Consider the following 17905-nt stretch of genomic DNA (forward strand, 5'->3'; position numbering starts at 1 on the left):
TGTAGTGGATAGTGAGGTGTCTGTAGTGGATACTGAAGTGTCAGGTCATGGGGTTAAGGTTTCTGTGGCCCAGCTGGGATGCTGTCCTACCCAGCGAGGCCCAGCTGTCTAAACACACGCACATGCACACACACACACACACACGTGTGCACACACTCACTCACTCACTTGCATACACAAGAACTGAGACAGCCAGGTGTCTGTATGAATAACCGCTGTGTGTTCCACCTGCTCTCCTGCTCTCTCTCTCTCTCTCTCTCCTCCCTCTCCCTCTCTCTCTCCTCTCTCTCTCTCTCTCTCTCTCTCTCTCTCTCTCTCTCTCTCTCTCTCTCTCTCTCTCTCTCTCTCTCTCTCTCTCCTCCTCTCTCTCCCTCTCTCTCTCCTCTCTCTCTCTCTCTCTCTCTCTCTCTCTCTCTCTCTCTCTCTCCTCTCCCTCTCTCTCTCTCTCTCTCTCTCTCTCTCTCTCTCTCTCTCTCTCTCTCTCTCTCTCTCTCTCTCTCTCTCTCTCTGTATCATCAGGTCACAGGTACAGTGGTGTGTATCAGGATGCAGAGCTCTGCTGACCTGCTAGTCGCTCCACTAAACGAGGTGGCAGCACGTTAAAGTGTGTCTGTGTGTAACTCAGTGGGGTAGTCAGTGTGTGTGTGTCCATGCGTGTCTGTGTGTGGTATCCGTGTGTGAGTGAGTGAGTGAGTGTGTGAGTGAGTGAGTGAGTGTGTGTGTGTCTCCATGTGTGTGTGTGTGTGAGTGAGTGAGTGTGTGTGTGTGTATCCATGTGTGTGTGAGTGTGTTGACTCAGTAAGATTGGCGGCTGGGTCTCCAGGAGTTGTGGGTGAAGTCGACGCCGGAGCTGCTGTTAAAACCAAACACTCCTAATTGAGGAGGAGCGTACAGCCCTGCTCTGTGTGTGTGTGTGTGTGTGTGTGTGTGTGTGTGTGTGTGTGTGTGTGTTGGAGAGAGAGAGCAGCAGAGGGAAAACAAGTTTCTTTATTAGTTGTCATACAAAAGTACAGAGTACTTTTATATAAAATGCTTCTCTCTGTTTTGCTCCAGAGATTGTGCTCTAGATAAAAATAGATAAGTATAAAATAAGTATAGTAAGTATAAAATAGAAGTCAAGTACGTAGACAAAAGTGTTCAATGTACATTATATACAATATACAATGCAGAGTAGAAAAATAACTGAGTTACAATACAATATACAGTATAATGCAGAAATGGGATGAGGTACAATTTAGGTACAATTTACAGTAAGGTGTGGTATGAGGTATGAGTTGTAGTGCAAATTCTTTACCAATAAATATAAAGTGTGTTTAGGTGTCTAAAGTGGGTAAAGTGGGTGCTGCAGTGAGTTGTTTGTTTAAGTGAGTGTGTGCGTGTGGATGTGTGTGCTGTGAGTGTATTTGATGGTTTGTTACATAGTGTTATTGTCATTTAGCATTTCGCATCCTGATGGCCTGGAGATATGGGGGGGGGGGGGGTGAAGGTAGGGGGGTGAAGGTACAGATGCAGCACTCCAGATTCAGTTCCCTTCTACTGCCCCTGTACCCCCTCTACCACTGTAGAACTACACTCAGGTGTTATATTACTGCCCCTGTACCCCCCTCTACCACTGTAGAACTACACTCAGGTGTTATATTACTGCTGCTGTACCCCCTCTACCACTGTAGAACTACACTCAGGTGTTATATTACTGCTCCTGTACCCCCTCTACCACTGTAGAACTACACTCAGGTGTTATATTACTGCTGCTGTACCCCCTCTACCACTGTAGAACTACACTCAGGTGTTATATTACTGCTCCTGTACCCCCCTCTACCACTGTAGAACTACACTCAGGTGTTATATTACTGCTGCTGTACCCCCCCTCTACCACTGTAGAACTACACTCAGGTGTTATATTACTGCTCCTGTACCCCCCCTCTACCACTGTAGAACTACACTCAGGTGTTATATTACTGCTCCTGTACCCCCCTCTACCACTGTAGAACTACACTCAGGTGTTATATTACTGCTGCTGTACCCCCTCTACCACTGTAGAACTACACTCAGGTGTTATATTACTGCTCCTGTACCCCCCCTCTACCACTGTAGAACTACACTCAGGTGTTATATTACTGCTGCTGTACCCCCTCTACCACTGTAGAACTACACTCAGGTGTTATATTACTGCTGCTGTACCCCCCTCTACCACTGTAGAACTACACTCAGGTGTTATATTACTGCTCCTGTACCCCCTCTACCACTGTAGAACTACACTCAGGTGTTATATTACTGCTGCTGTACCCCCTCTACCACTGTAGAACTACACTCAGGTGTTATATTACTGCTGCTGTACCCCCTCTACCACTGTAGAACTACACTCAGGTGTTATATTACTGCTCCTGTACCCCCCTCTACCACTGTAGAACTACACCCAGGTGTTATATTACTGCTCCTGTACCCCCTCTACCACTGTAGAACTACACTCAGGTGTTATATTACTGCTGCTGTACCCCCTCTACCACTGTAGAACTACACTCAGGTGTTATATTACTGCTCCTGTACCCCCCTCTACCACTGTAGAACTACACTCAGGTGTTATATTACTGCTCCTGTACCCCCTCTACCACTGTAGAACTACACTCAGGTGTTATATTACTGCTGCTGTACCCCCTCTACCACTGTAGAACTACACTCAGGTGTTATATTACTGCTCCTGTACCCCCTCTACCACTGTAGAACTACACTCAGGTGTTATATTACTGCTCCTGTACCCCCTCTACCACTGTAGAACTACACTCAGGTGTTATATTACTGCTCCTGTACCCCCCCTCTACCACTGTAGAACTACACTCAGGTGTTATATTACTGCTCCTGTACCCCCTCTACCACTGTAGAACTACACCCAGGTGTTATATTACTGCTCCTGTACCCCCCCTCTACCACTGTAGAACTACACTCAGGTGTTATATTACTGCTGCTGTACCCCCCTCTACCACTGTAGAACTACACTCAGGTGTTATATTACTGCTGCTGTACCCCCCTCTACCACTGTAGAACTACACTCAGGTGTTATATTACTGCCCCTGTACCCCCTCTACCACTGTAGAACTACACTCAGGTGTTATATTACTGCTCCTGTACCCCCTCTACCACTGTAGAACTACACTCAGGTGTTATATTACTGCTCCTGTACCCCCCCTCTACCACTGTAGAACTACACTCAGGTGTTATATTACTGCTGCTGTACCCCCCCTCTACCACTGTAGAACTACACTCAGGTGTTATATTACTGCTCCTGTACCCCCTCTACCACTGTAGAACTACACTCAGGTGTTATATTACTGCTGCTGTACCCCCCTCTACCACTGTAGAACTACACTCAGGTGTTATATTACTGCTCCTGTACCCCCTCTAACACTGTAGAACTACACTCAGGTGTTATATTACTGCTCCTGTACCCCCCCTCTACCACAGTAGAACTACACTCAGGTGTTATATTACTGCTCCTGTACCCCCTCTACCACTGTAGAACTACACTCAGGTGTTATATTACTGCTGCTGTACCCCCTCTACCACTGTAGAACTACACTCAGGTGTTATATTACTGCTGCTGTACCCCCTCTACCACTGTAGAACTACACTCAGGTGTTATATTACTGCTGCTGTACCCCCCCTCTACCACTGTAGAACTACACTCAGGTGTTATATTACTGCTCCTGTACCCCCTCTACCACTGTAGAACTACACTCAGGTGTTATATTACTGCTCCTGTACCCCCCCTCTACCACTGTAGAACTACACTCAGGTGTTATATTACTGCTGCTGTACCCCCTCTACCACTGTAGAACTACACTCAGGTGTTATATTACTGCTCCTGTACCCCCTCTACCACTGTAGAACTACACTCAGGTGTTATATTACTGCTCCTGTACCCCCTCTACCACTGTAGAACTACACTCAGGTGTTATATTACTGCTCCTGTACCCCCCTCTACCACTGTAGAACTACACTCAGGTGTTATATTACTGCTCCTGTACCCCCCCTCTACCACTGTAGAACTACACTCAGGTGTTATATTACTGCTCCTGTACCCCCCCTCTACCACTGTAGAACTACACTCAGGTGTTATATTACTGCCCCTGTACCCCCTCTACCACTGTAGAACTACACTCAGGTGTTATATTACTGCTCCTGTACCCCCTCTACCACTGTAGAACTACACTCAGGTGTTATATTACTGCCCCTGTACCCTCCTCTACCACTGTAGAACTACACTCAGGTGTTATATTACTGCTCCTGTACCCCCTCTACCACTGTAGAACTACACTCAGGTGTTATATTACTGCTCCTGTACCCCCTCTACCACTGTAGAACTACACTCAGGTGTTATATTACTGCTCCTGTACCCCCCCTCTACCACTGTAGAACTACACTCAGGTGTTATATTACTGCTCCTGTACCCCCCTCTACCACTGTAGAACTACACTCAGGTGTTATATTACTGCCCCTGTACCCCCTCTACCACTGTAGAACTACACTCAGGTGTTATATTACTGCTACTGTACCCCCCTCTACCACTGTAGAACTACACTCAGGTGTTATATTACTGCTCCTGTACCCCCCCTCTACCACAGTAGAACTACACTCAGGTGTTATATTACTGCTCCTGTACCCCCTCTACCACTGTAGAACTACACTCAGGTGTTATATTACTGCTGCTGTACCCCCTCTACCACTGTAGAACTACACTCAGGTGTTATATTACTGCTGCTGTACCCCCTCTACCACTGTAGAACTACACTCAGGTGTTATATTACTGCTGCTGTACCCCCCTCTACCACTGTAGAACTACACTCAGGTGTTATATTACTGCTCCTGTACCCCCTCTACCACTGTAGAACTACACTCAGGTGTTATATTACTGCTCCTGTACCCCCCCCTCTACCACTGTAGAACTACACTCAGGTGTTATATTACTGCTGCTGTACCCCCTCTACCACTGTAGAACTACACTCAGGTGTTATATTACTGCTCCTGTACCCCCCTCTACCACTGTAGAACTACACTCAGGTGTTATATTACTGCTCCTGTACCCCCCTCTACCACTGTAGAACTACACTCAGGTGTTATATTACTGCTCCTGTACCCCCCCTCTACCACTGTAGAACTACACTCAGGTGTTATATTACTGCTCCTGTACCCCCCCTCTACCACTGTAGAACTACACTCAGGTGTTATATTACTGCTCCTGTACCCCCCCTCTACCACTGTAGAACTACACTCAGGTGTTATATTACTGCCCCTGTACCCCCTCTACCACTGTAGAACTACACTCAGGTGTTATATTACTGCTCCTGTACCCCCTCTACCACTGTAGAACTACACTCAGGTGTTATATTACTGCCCCTGTACCCTCCTCTACCACTGTAGAACTACACTCAGGTGTTATATTACTGCTCCTGTACCCCCTCTACCACTGTAGAACTACACTCAGGTGTTATATTACTGCTCCTGTACCCCCTCTACCACTGTAGAACTACACTCAGGTGTTATATTACTGCTGCTGTACCCCCCTCTACCACTGTAGAACTACACTCAGGTGTTATATTACTGCTCCTGTACCCCCTCTACCACTGTAGAACTACACTCAGGTGTTATATTACTGCTGCTGTACCCCCCTCTACCACTGTAGAACTACACTCAGGTGTTATATTACTGCTCCTGTACCCCCTCTACCACTGTAGAACTACACTCAGGTGTTATATTACTGCTCCTGTACCCCCCCTCTACCACTGTAGAACTACACTCAGGTGTTATATTACTGCTGCTGTACCCCCCCTCTACCACTGTAGAACTACACTCAGGTGTTATATTACTGCTGCTGTACCCCCCTCTACCACTGTAGAACTACACTCAGGTGTTATATTACTGCTCCTGTACCCCCCCCCTACCACTGTAGAACTACACTCAGGTGTTATATTACTGCTCCTGTACCCCCCTCTACCACTGTAGAACTACACTCAGGTGTTATATTACTGCTGCTGTACCCCCCTCTACCACTGTAGAACTACACTCAGGTGTTATATTACTGCTGCTGTACCCCCCTCTACCACTGTAGAACTACACTCAGGTGTTATATTACTGCTGCTGTACCCCCCTCTACCACTGTAGAACTACACTCAGGTGTTATATTACTGCTCCTGTACCCCCCTCTACCACTGTAGAACTACACTCAGGTGTTATATTACTGCCCCTGTACCCCCTCTACCACTGTAGAACTACACTCAGGTGTTATATTACTGCTCCTGTACCCCCTCTACCACTGTAGAACTACACTCAGGTGTTATATTACTGCTGCTGTACCCCCCTCTACCACTGTAGAACTACACCCAGGTGTTATATTACTGCTCCTGTACCCCCCTCTACCACTGTAGAACTACACTCAGGTGTTATATTACTGCTCCTGTACCCCCCCTCTACCACTGTAGAACTACACTCAGGTGTTATATTACTGCTCCTGTACCCCCCTCTACCACTGTAGAACTACACTCAGGTGTTATATTACTGCTCCTGTACCCCCCTCTACCACTGTAGAACTACACTCAGGTGTTATATTACTGCTGCTGTACCACCCTCTACCACTGTAGAACTACACTCAGGTGTTATATTACTGCTGCTGTACCCCCTCTACCACTGTAGAACTACACTCAGGTGTTATATTACTGCTGCTGTACCCCCTCTACCACTGTAGAACTACACTCAGGTGTTATATTACTGCTGCTGTACCCCCCTCTACCACTGTAGAACTACACTCAGGTGTTATATTACTGCTGCTGTACCCCCTCTACCACTGTAGAACTACACTCAGGTGTTATATTACTGCTCCTGTACCCCCTCTACCACTGTAGAACTACACTCAGGTGTTATATTACTGCTCCTGTACCCCCCTCTACCACTGTAGAACTACACTCATGTGTTATATTACTGCTCCTGTACCCCCTCTACCACTGTAGAACTACACTCAGGTGTTATATTACTGCTCCTGTGCACCCCCTCTAACACTGTAGAACTACACTCAGGTGTTATATTACTGCTCCTGTACCCCCCTCTACCACTGTAGAACTACACTCAGGTGTTATATTACTGCCCCTGTACCCCCTCTACCACTGTAGAACTACACTCAGGTGTTATATTACTGCTCCTGTACCCCCTCTACCACTGTAGAACTACACTCAGGTGTTATATTACTGCTCCTGTACCCCCCCTCTACCACTGTAGAACTACACTCAGGTGTTATATTACTGCTGCTGTACCCCCCCTCTACCACTGTAGAACTACACTCAGGTGTTATATTACTGCTCCTGTACCCCCTCTACCACTGTAGAACTACACTCAGGTGTTATATTACTGCTCCTGTACCCCCTCTACCACTGTAGAACTACACTCAGGTGTTATATTACTGCTCCTGTACCCCCTCTACCACTGTAGAACTACACTCAGGTGTTATATTACTGCTCCTGTACCCCCCCTCTACCACTGTAGAACTACGCTCAGGTGTTATATTACTGCTGCTGTACCCCCCCTCTACCACTGTAGAACTACACTCAGGTGTTATATTACTGCTCCTGTACCCCCCTCTACCACTGTAGAACTACACTCAGGTGTTATATTACTGCTCCTGTACCCCCCTCTACCACTGTAGAACTACACTCAGGTGTTATATTACTGCTGCTGTACCCCCCCTCTACCACTGTAGAACTACACTCAGGTGTTATATTACTGCTCCTGTACCCCCCTCTACCACTGTAGAACTACACTCAGGTGTTATATTACTGCTCCTGTACCCCCCCTCTATCACTGTAGAACTACACTCAGGTGTTATATTACTGCTCCTGTACCCTCCCTCTACCACTGTAGAACTACACTCAGGTGTTATATTACTGCTCCTGTACCCCCTCTACCACTGTAGAACTACACTCAGGTGTTATATTACTGCTCCTGTACCCCCTCTACCACTGTAGAACTACACTCAGGTGTTATATTACTGCTCCTGTACCCCCCCTCTACCACTGTAGAACTACACTCAGGTGTTATATTACTGCTCCTGTACCCCCTCTACCACTGTAGAACTACACTCAGGTGTTATATTACTGCTCCTGTACCCCCCCTCTATCACTGTAGAACTACACTCAGGTGTTATATTACTGCTCCTGTACCCTCCCTCTACCACTGTAGAACTACACTCAGGTGTTATATTACTGCTCCTGTACCCCCTCTACCACTGTAGAACTACACTCAGGTGTTATATTACTGCTCCTGTACCCCCTCTACCACTGTAGAACTACACTCAGGTGTTATATTACTGCTGCTGTACCCCCCCTCTACCACTGTAGAACTACGCTCAGGTGTTATATTACTGCTGCTGTACCCCCCCTCTACCACTGTAGAACTACACTCAGGTGTTATATTACTGCTGCTGTACCCCCCCTCTACCACTGTAGAACTACACTCAGGTGTTATATTACTGCTCCTGTACCCTCCCTCTACCACTGTAGAACTACACTCAGGTGTTATATTACTGCTCCTGTACCCCCCTCTACCACTGTAGAACTACACTCAGGTGTTATATTACTGCTCCTGTACCCCCTCTACCACTGTAGAACTACAGTCAGGTGTTATATTACTGCTGCTCTACCCCCCCTCTACCACTGTAGAACTACACTCAGGTGTTATATTACTGCTGCTGTACCCCCCCTCTACCACTGTAGAACTACACTCAGGTGTTATATTACTGCTCCTGTACCCCCCCTCTACCACTGTAGAACTACACTCAGGTGTTATATTACTGCTCCTGTACCCCCCTCTACCACTGTAGAACTACACTCAGGTGTTATATTACTGCTGCTGTACCCCCTCTACCACTGTAGAACTACACTCAGGTGTTATATTACTGCTCCTGTACCCTCCCTCTACCACTGTAGAACTACACTCAGGTGTTATATTACTGCTCCTGTACCCCCCCTCTACCACTGTAGAACTACACTCAGGTGTTATATTACTGCTCCTGTACCCCCCTCTACCACTGTAGAACTACACTCAGGTGTTATATTACTGCTCCTGTACCCCCTCTACCACTGTAGAACTACAGTCAGGTGTTATATTACTGCTGCTCTACCCCCCCTCTACCACTGTAGAACTACACTCAGGTGTTATATTACTGCTGCTGTACCCCCCCTCTACCACTGTAGAACTACACTCAGGTGTTATATTACTGCTCCTGTACCCCCCCTCTACCACTGTAGAACTACACTCAGGTGTTATATTACTGCTCCTGTACCCCCCCTCTACCACTGTAGAACTACACTCAGGTGTTATATTACTGCTCCTGTACCCCCCCTCTACCACTGTAGAACTACACTCAGGTGTTATATTACTGCTCCTGTACCCCCTCTACCACTGTAGAACTACACTCAGGTGTTATATTACTGCTCCTGTACCCCCCCTCTACCACTGTAGAACTACACTCAGGTGTTATATTACTGCTGCTGTACCCCCCCTCTACCACTGTAGAACTACACTCAGGTGTTATATTACTGCCCCTGTACCCCCTCTACCACTGTAGAACTACACTCAGGTGTTATATTACTGCTGCTGTACCCCCCCTCTACCACTGTAGAACTACACTCAGGTGTTATATTTTGGGGGTGACTGAGCTGACTCCCAAGAGAACAAAGGGAGGGTACTTGACTCAAGTGCTCTCCCAGAGAGGGGGTCGGGGGCTACTGCCCTCAGACCCCCAATATAATTGGGGGTGAAGGTGGGGGGGGGGTGAAGGTAGTGGGGTAAAGGTAGGGGGGGTGAAGGTAGGGGGGGGGGGGGGTGAAAGTAGGGGGGTGAAGGTGGGGGGGGGGGGGGGTGAAGGTTGTGTAGGGGGGTGAAGGTAGGTGGGTGAAGGTAGGGGGGGTGAAGGTGGTGGGGGGTGAAGGTGGTGGCGATGAGGCAGAGGGGGTAAACGGTGTCACAGCCAAGAGCAACGCAGCACACAGTACCACTGTAACCCTCCTGGACTCGAACCCGCGTTCTCCCCACGGGGGAAATCAAACCAAATACCTATGTCATTCAGTGGAGAGTATCTACCTTGACCCACCTTGGCCAAAATAGCCATTAGGCTTATATGGCTTCAGGCCGAGGGAGATATTAGGGTTACATGGCTTCAGGCCGAGGGAGATATTAGGCTTATATGGCTTCAGGCCGAGGGAGATATTAGGCTTACATGGCTTCAGGCCGAGGGAGATATTAGGCTTACATGGCTTCAGGCCAAGAGAGATATTAGGCTTACAAGGCTTCAGGCCAAGGGAGATATTAGGCTTATATGGCTTCAGGCTAAGGGAGATATTAGGTTTACATGGCTTCAGGGTGAGTGAGATATTAGGCTTACAAGGCTTCAGGGTGAGTGAGATATTAGGCTTACATGGCTTCAGGGTGAGTGAGATATTAGGCTTACAAGGCTTCAGGGTGAGTGAGATATTAGGCTTACAAGGCTTCAGGGCGAGTGAGATATTAGGCTTACTAGGCTTCAGGGTGATTGATATATTAGGCTTACATGGCTTCAGGGTGAGTGAGATATTAGGCTTACATGGCTTCAGGTAAGGCTACTCTCCTACACCAGCACAGTATTGTATCAAAGTGTTTCCACTGTATACAGTACGTTCAGCAGTGATGGCTCACCACAGCAAGAACAGTGATGTGGAATGATGTACAAAATCTAACAGAAACATGTTCCACTTTAAATACATTTAAAAGCAAGGTTAAAAAAGAACTACAGATCCTGTAGACTGTAGTATCCATGTGTATTTGTGAGTAGTCTTTTTTTCCTCAACATTATAATTGTTGTATAATGCTGTATTGTATGTATCTGTGTGTATGAGAGAGGGATATGCGCATGTGTGTTTGTGCATAATGTGTGTGGGGGGGGGGGGCTTTTCTGTGTAGTTATCCTATAGGTTTAAGAGGGGGGGTCACTTATAAGCCCTTTGGCTTTTTGACCTTTCCTGCACATTTTAACTGTTCTTCTTTTACTTCTTTATTCCAGAATGTATGTTTGTAAGTGCAAATAACAATAAACAAATAAACAAATAAAATAAACAGTCTCCACTATATTGAACTGAGGGCATGTCCAGACTAAAACGAGTCGTATCAGGCAAAGTATTTGATCATTTGCACCTTTCAGCCACACGGAACTGCGTTCTGGCAGCCTGAAGACGCTACTTTCTGATACCAGCTCCCAGAGTGCGCAATTCTGAAGACGCCTGAAGACGCCCCCCATTGCATCACCATCTTTACAAGCGAAACGCGTTTTCTCCTGAACCGATGACGCGATAGCCCACCTCTCCCATACCCCACGTGTGAAAACATCACAACAACAATGGCATGTACAGAGTAGTTGCGTTGTGTTACAGAAGCTATTGAGCTTGATCAGGCTTTTTCTACCACCGTCGACAACAGATTGACATCTCCCATAACACAATCCCGCCCGACCACGGATAAATCCGTGTTTCGAATCCAACGGTTGAGGACCAACCACGGACATGTCCGTGGCAAGGTTGTTTTGGCTTTTATTCCATTGTAATAACCTACTCGATTTCACCGAGCTGCACTGCAGATCTACCCTCCTCTTCGAATTCTGAAAAGTGCATTACCGGCCAGATCCTCTTAGGGGCGCTGTCTCGATAATGCAGTGTGCCGCAGAACGGTGCACTCTTTTCTTTCTTTTACTTTCAATGTAGTTTCCAGTTAGCTGGATTCTGGATGTGCAGCCTGTAGCTTGGAATACGTTTTGGGATGCGGATTTCAGTGTGCAGTAAAGGAATATATCATCAGCCAATGGACATATCGATCTACCAGATGGTGATCGATAACTGGGAAATGCTTTGGGGGATCCAACCGGCCCACGGTAAGATCTTTTTCACGTAAATGACATGCTGATCAGGGCTTGTTATGATAGCCATCCACCCGATCAACGAATGTGGCTACTGAGGCTAACGCGGTTATTGGTAATCAATAATCAGAAACGACGTCCCCCGCCCCCCCCCCCCCCCCCCCCTTTCATGCATTCATGGTGGACCATCATACCGATTGTTACGACCCTGGCTCATGGGCACGCAACCTATGTGCAAACCAACACCAAAACCCTGTGCTCTAACTCAAAATGCTACTATATCAAGGAACTATTAATGTAAATGTAAACTAATGTACTAATGTAAACCCAACGGACACGGACTGGAAGAATGTGACAGCTCTCCCTCTAAACACCGACCCTGCATGTGTGTTACTAGGGCTGGCTTTAAAGCTCCCAGCAGGTAACCAATCAGCACTAATTGGCTAATTGGCAGCCCTCACCTGCATCCCCCGTGACACAGGAGTAATCAGGCCTGCCTGCACAGTGACACAGGAGTGATCAGCTCCTGGTACATAACACCTCCCCCACCAAACTGGTTGCCCCAGAGGCAACCACCACACAACAACTCATAAACAAAAACTAAAAAAACAACTGTGACCCATTAGTTGTCAGGGCCACTACCACAACAGCGATAGCGGGTCGGCCCCTGTCGAACACGACCACCAACCGTGTTGTATGCTCCCTTTCAACAGGCCCCTCCACCGATACCGATCTGTCAAAAATAGACTGCAAACCAAAATCAACCTGAGAACTGCGCTCAACAGAACAGAACACAGCACAACAAAAACCATAGATCACTGATACCACCACCGCGCCCATATCCATCCCACCTGGCACTGGCAGTTCAGGACACTGCAAAGCGTGAACATCCAGAGTAGGATGTACCGCCTCAGGTACAGCCCCAGCGTACCGGGAACATGGCAGTACGACAGTCACAAAAACGTCTGGAACACCATCTAAAATGGCGTCACCCAAAATAACATTGTCCTGATCAAAATCAAAATGGCTGCCACTCAACAGACCAGGTCGCGAAGGCGGCTCCTGCTCCACAGGACACAGGTAACTAGGTTGACCATCACACCTAGTGCATGGCAGAGAATCAGTGTGGACATGTGGATCAATGTCAGAATCATCAACTGACATACTGGGACCATCCCTGCCCACAAGTGAAACATTAGGGACAATAGAGCTACTGTGGGAAGGCTGGCAGCCTAAGTCAGGCTTAGTAGCCTCTCCAACTAGAACGGTGTCACATGAAACAACAGCACCTCTCATAGCATCCTTCCCACACTCATCCTCCAATTCGTTCGTGGCCTCAGCCACCGTACAGGCTGGGAAGACCTTGAGACACTGCGCTGCCATATCATCTCCTGTCACATGCTTCTCCCGCACGCATGTCAACTCTGGTTTCACCACCGGGCCTAACACAAAGCCACAATCAAGAGAATCATTATGCAGAGGTACATCCACAGTGTGCTTTCCAAAATTCTCAACAGGTACACATTTTAATTCAACAAAGAATGTGTCACTAAGTGTAATGTCCCAAGTCGAAGTATCAACAACATCACTTTTGTCCTTTGACATTTCCCGTGCCACAGCACACACAGGGAACACTCCTGGATGTTTCTGTGCCAGCTCATTAGGGACCTCAGAAACCACAGGAATGGGAGTTACAACCGGAGTAGCCAACACTTTGTCACCAGCCAAATCATTCCCTAGAATGAAGGAGACCCCCTTTATGGGAATGTGAGAACATACCCCCACAACAACATTGCCTGATACTAAGGGAGAATTGAGCGTGACCTCATGCAAAGGTGCATCCACAAATCCACCCCCAAAGCCCCAAACAACGACACCGGAATGCAAAGAAGAGTTTTCTGAAAACGGCAAAACCCCCTCCAGAATGAGGGACTGAAAAGCACCGGTATCTCTCCAAATTGTTATAGCCTGTTTGGACTCTAGTGCATTAGTCAGGGAAACAAACCCATCCATCATAAACCTTGAGGAACCCTCGAGCTCTTTGTCCACACTTTTGATACTTCCCCCATCACCATCTAACGTTGGCATAGGCGTTCTGCATATGGTTTCTACCAGAGCCACGGTTCTGACATTTTTCTGCTCAAGCATCGGGCACCCAGCAACGATATGACCAGGTTCTTTACAGTAGAAACAGATAATCCCTTCTGGGAATGCACCAGCAGAACCACCCCGCCTAGGAGGTGAAGTTAACTGACCAGCAGACACAGGTTTTGGGAAACGGCCCCCCTGAACAGGACGCCTATCCCCGGACTCAACACGGTAGTCCTCCAAAAACACGGACTTGTGTGTCAACACAAACTCATCAGCGAAGACAGCGGCGTCGCCTATCTTCGATACCTTACGCTCATTTAGATGTGTGGAAACGGTATCAGGAACACATCTTTTAAACTCCTCTAGGAGAATCAACTGCCTAAGCTGCTCTCTTGACTCTGCCTTCTGAGAAGTGCACCACCTGTCAAACAGGTTCTCCTTCTCCCTTCCAAATTCAACATAAGACTGCCCCTCCGACCTGCGATAACCTCTAAAACGCTGACGATAGGCCTCGGGGACCAACTCATAAGCCCTCAATATGGAAGCTTTAACAAGCTCATAATCAGCGCTTTGTTCAAGGGACAGAGCAGTGTAGGCTTCTTGTGCCCTACCAACTAAAACACATTGCAGCAGCAGTGTCCAGGCGGTATCAGGCCACTTCAATGTGGTTGCCACCCGTTCAAAAAGGGGAAAATATCTTTCCACGTCTTTCTCAAAAAATGGAGGTACCATCCTAATATTCCTGCCTACATCAAAACCGGAACGTGACTCTGGATGCAGAGCACCCGCCTGCAAGGCAGCATGCTTATATTCAAGCTCCTTCTGTGCACGCTCGTGCTCCAGCAACATTTGTTTCTCCTTAAACTCACGCTCCTCACGCTTAAACTCATGCTCACGCTCCTCTTTCCTCTCTCTCTCCTTAAGCTCACGCTCCTCTTTACTCTCTCTCTCCTTAAGCTCACGCTCCTCTCTCCTCTCCTCACGCTCTCGCTCTAGCTGCCTTTCCTTAAACTCCAACTCCCTAATCCTCCACTCACCCTCTACACCAGGTAATAGCGGAGACGCGCCAGACGAAGGAGGCTCCTCCACCCTCTCCTCAAGCACCTGCTCCCTAATGATTAACACCCTTAAAGCACTCAAGGCAGTCGGCTTCAAACGTTTCTCACCTGCAGAAAGCTCTACCCTGTAGTGTACAGCAAGTTCTAGAAGTTGTTCTTTGGAAAACTTCTCCAACATGTCATGAGACGGGCGATCAACAAAGTCCTTGATGGAAGCCATCGTCACTGTACCAGCCACCACAAGCTACACACTTTACCTCACAGTCACGAAGAACCACTAACGAACCACGAAGACCCCCCTAATGAACCACTGAAGAACCACGAAGAACCACTGAAGAACCATGAAGAACCACTGAAGAACCACTGAAGAACGCTAAATGCCAATAATAACAACCAGAAGGGAACGCGGTGGAAATGTGAGCTCTACGGAGCGCACCTTTCCAGGTTGCAAAAAAAAATATATATAGAAATAAAACACACCCACCCTAAATAGACGTGTCATACACGCAGGGTGTTAGGTGCTAACAGGTATGCTCACCAAACACTCAAACAAACAAAATAAATCCAACAAACAATTCCAAACAGGTGCGCCTTCTAACCTGATATGACTACATATGCTTCTACGTCTAAACTGCAGTCAAAACCGGCCCACCACATGTCTACCCTAAGAAACACTAAATCAAGCCCTACCACACTACCTGTGTTTTCTGGCCTACCCTTAAACTAATGCCCTGTAGACCTAACCATCTTCAACCACACCTGCTACCAGTCAAAGATCATACTTGACCATCCACCCGTCCAGTACATGATACGGTACCAGACAAGCAGATGGTGCTAATCCCTTCCCTGACTGCCCCAGGAGTACGTGGTGCACAGGACGCTAACCAACAACCAGAAAATAATGTCCCTATCTACATGTGGTGCCCACTAAACTATATATTTTAACAGCATAAGTAGTCACATCAAATTACAAACAAATATGACATACTCACCTGTTTGACGAAAACGGCTCAAGCCCCCACGTTACACCATATGTAACGAACACCACCCAAACCATAATACCATGACACCCCGTGTAACACAAAAAAAAACCACCAAACAAAGTTCTAGGGGTAAAATATCCCGGACGAGCGCCCAACTGTTACGACCCTGGCTCATGGGCACGCAACCTATGTGCAAACCAACACCAAAACCCTGTGCTCTAACTCAAAATGCTACTATATCAAGGAACTATTAATGTAAATGTAAACTAATGTACTAATGTAAACCCAACGGACACGGACTGGAAGAATGTGACAGCTCTCCCTCTAAACACCATACCTGCATGTGTGTTACTAGGGCTGGCTTTAAAGCTCCCAGCAGGTAACCAATCAGCACTAATTGGCTAATTGGCAGCCCTCACCTGCATGCCCCGTGACACACGAGTAATCAGGCCTGCCTGCACAGTGACACAGGAGTGATCAGCTCCTGGTACATAACACAGATCATATGCAGTTTGAGTTTTAACTGTAGCTTCTGTAGTGCCGAAATACCATTGGATTTAACGTTACTAGCTTAGCTGTATCTCGCCTTCCAGGAAATATCCCAGCCGAAATCCCTTATAACGCTTATATTCAAGATGCTATAAAATGAGAACGTATTGATGATTTTTTTTTCTTTAAGCCATTTTGAAGGGACGGTTTATGGTGTCAATTGACAATGAGAATGGACAGATAGCAATACTATAAAGTATAGATTTAGCTCTACAAACAGCCCCACGGACTATGCAAGTCTGTTTAGAAATGCTGGCCGTTTCGAGTGATTTTAGACGCATCCAAGTGGCCGCGAAAGTGTTAATCCGCATGCAAAACCCAGCCAACAAAAAAAGAAACATGATACATATATGTCCAGATAGCCAGGCACATAGTGTTCCATAGCATACGCCTTCAGTTGATCATGACAAATCCTCTCTTACCTTGACGATTAAAAAGCCTCCATAATTTAGTAAATAAAGCTGTAGCCAGCCAGCTAGCATTGATGCTATCCAAAATGCTATCGACATTAGCTAAATAGCTAACCAACTAAATACAATAGACAGTGATATCCTGAGGTAACGTTAAATACAGACAACAAACGTTTTGCTAGTCGAAATGACACAGGGACAAGTTAAACATCAATCAATTACTTTATTACAACACGCGGTCTCTGTCTCTCTCTGTCTCTCTCTCCACTCCCGAACGTACTTTGCGCCGCTGTGTGTCTCTGGAAAACTAGATGAAAACTAGATGAAAACGAAAAAGATCAAAATCGTTTTTAGTCTGGACAAGGCCTGAGACTCTTCTTGAACTCAACCTGGATTAGATTAGATTAGATTAAAATGTATCGTCATCATGCAGCACAAGTACAGTACAACGAAAAGAGGTTTGCCATTCAACCAGAGTGTAAATGTAACAGTAAAGTACAATAGTAATATACAATGTACAGATGATTAAACTGGGTATAGAATATATAAATGTGTACTACTGAGTAATAGTGCTAATTCGATGTATGTACAGGGTTGTAGTATTAATATGTACAGTGATACAGGTATAAAGACACTATGGTATAAAGTCACTATGGTAGTAAGTCATACTAGTAAGATCTAAACAGGATTGTTGACAGATGTGGATACTGGATAGATATATATGGTAAGTATAAATATATATATACATATATACATATATATATATATGGTATATACAGCATTATTGTACATACTATCATACAGAGTTATGTGTTGCTTTGTCCATGTTAGTGTTAGAAGTACACACTCGGTCTGCCTACCTAATAATACCTCATGCCTAATTCCTGCTGT

This window comes from Notolepis coatsorum (assembly GCF_963971535.1).
Source record: "Notolepis coatsorum genome assembly, chromosome: 6".
Classification (NCBI taxonomy): Eukaryota; Metazoa; Chordata; class Actinopteri; order Aulopiformes; family Paralepididae; genus Notolepis; species Notolepis coatsorum.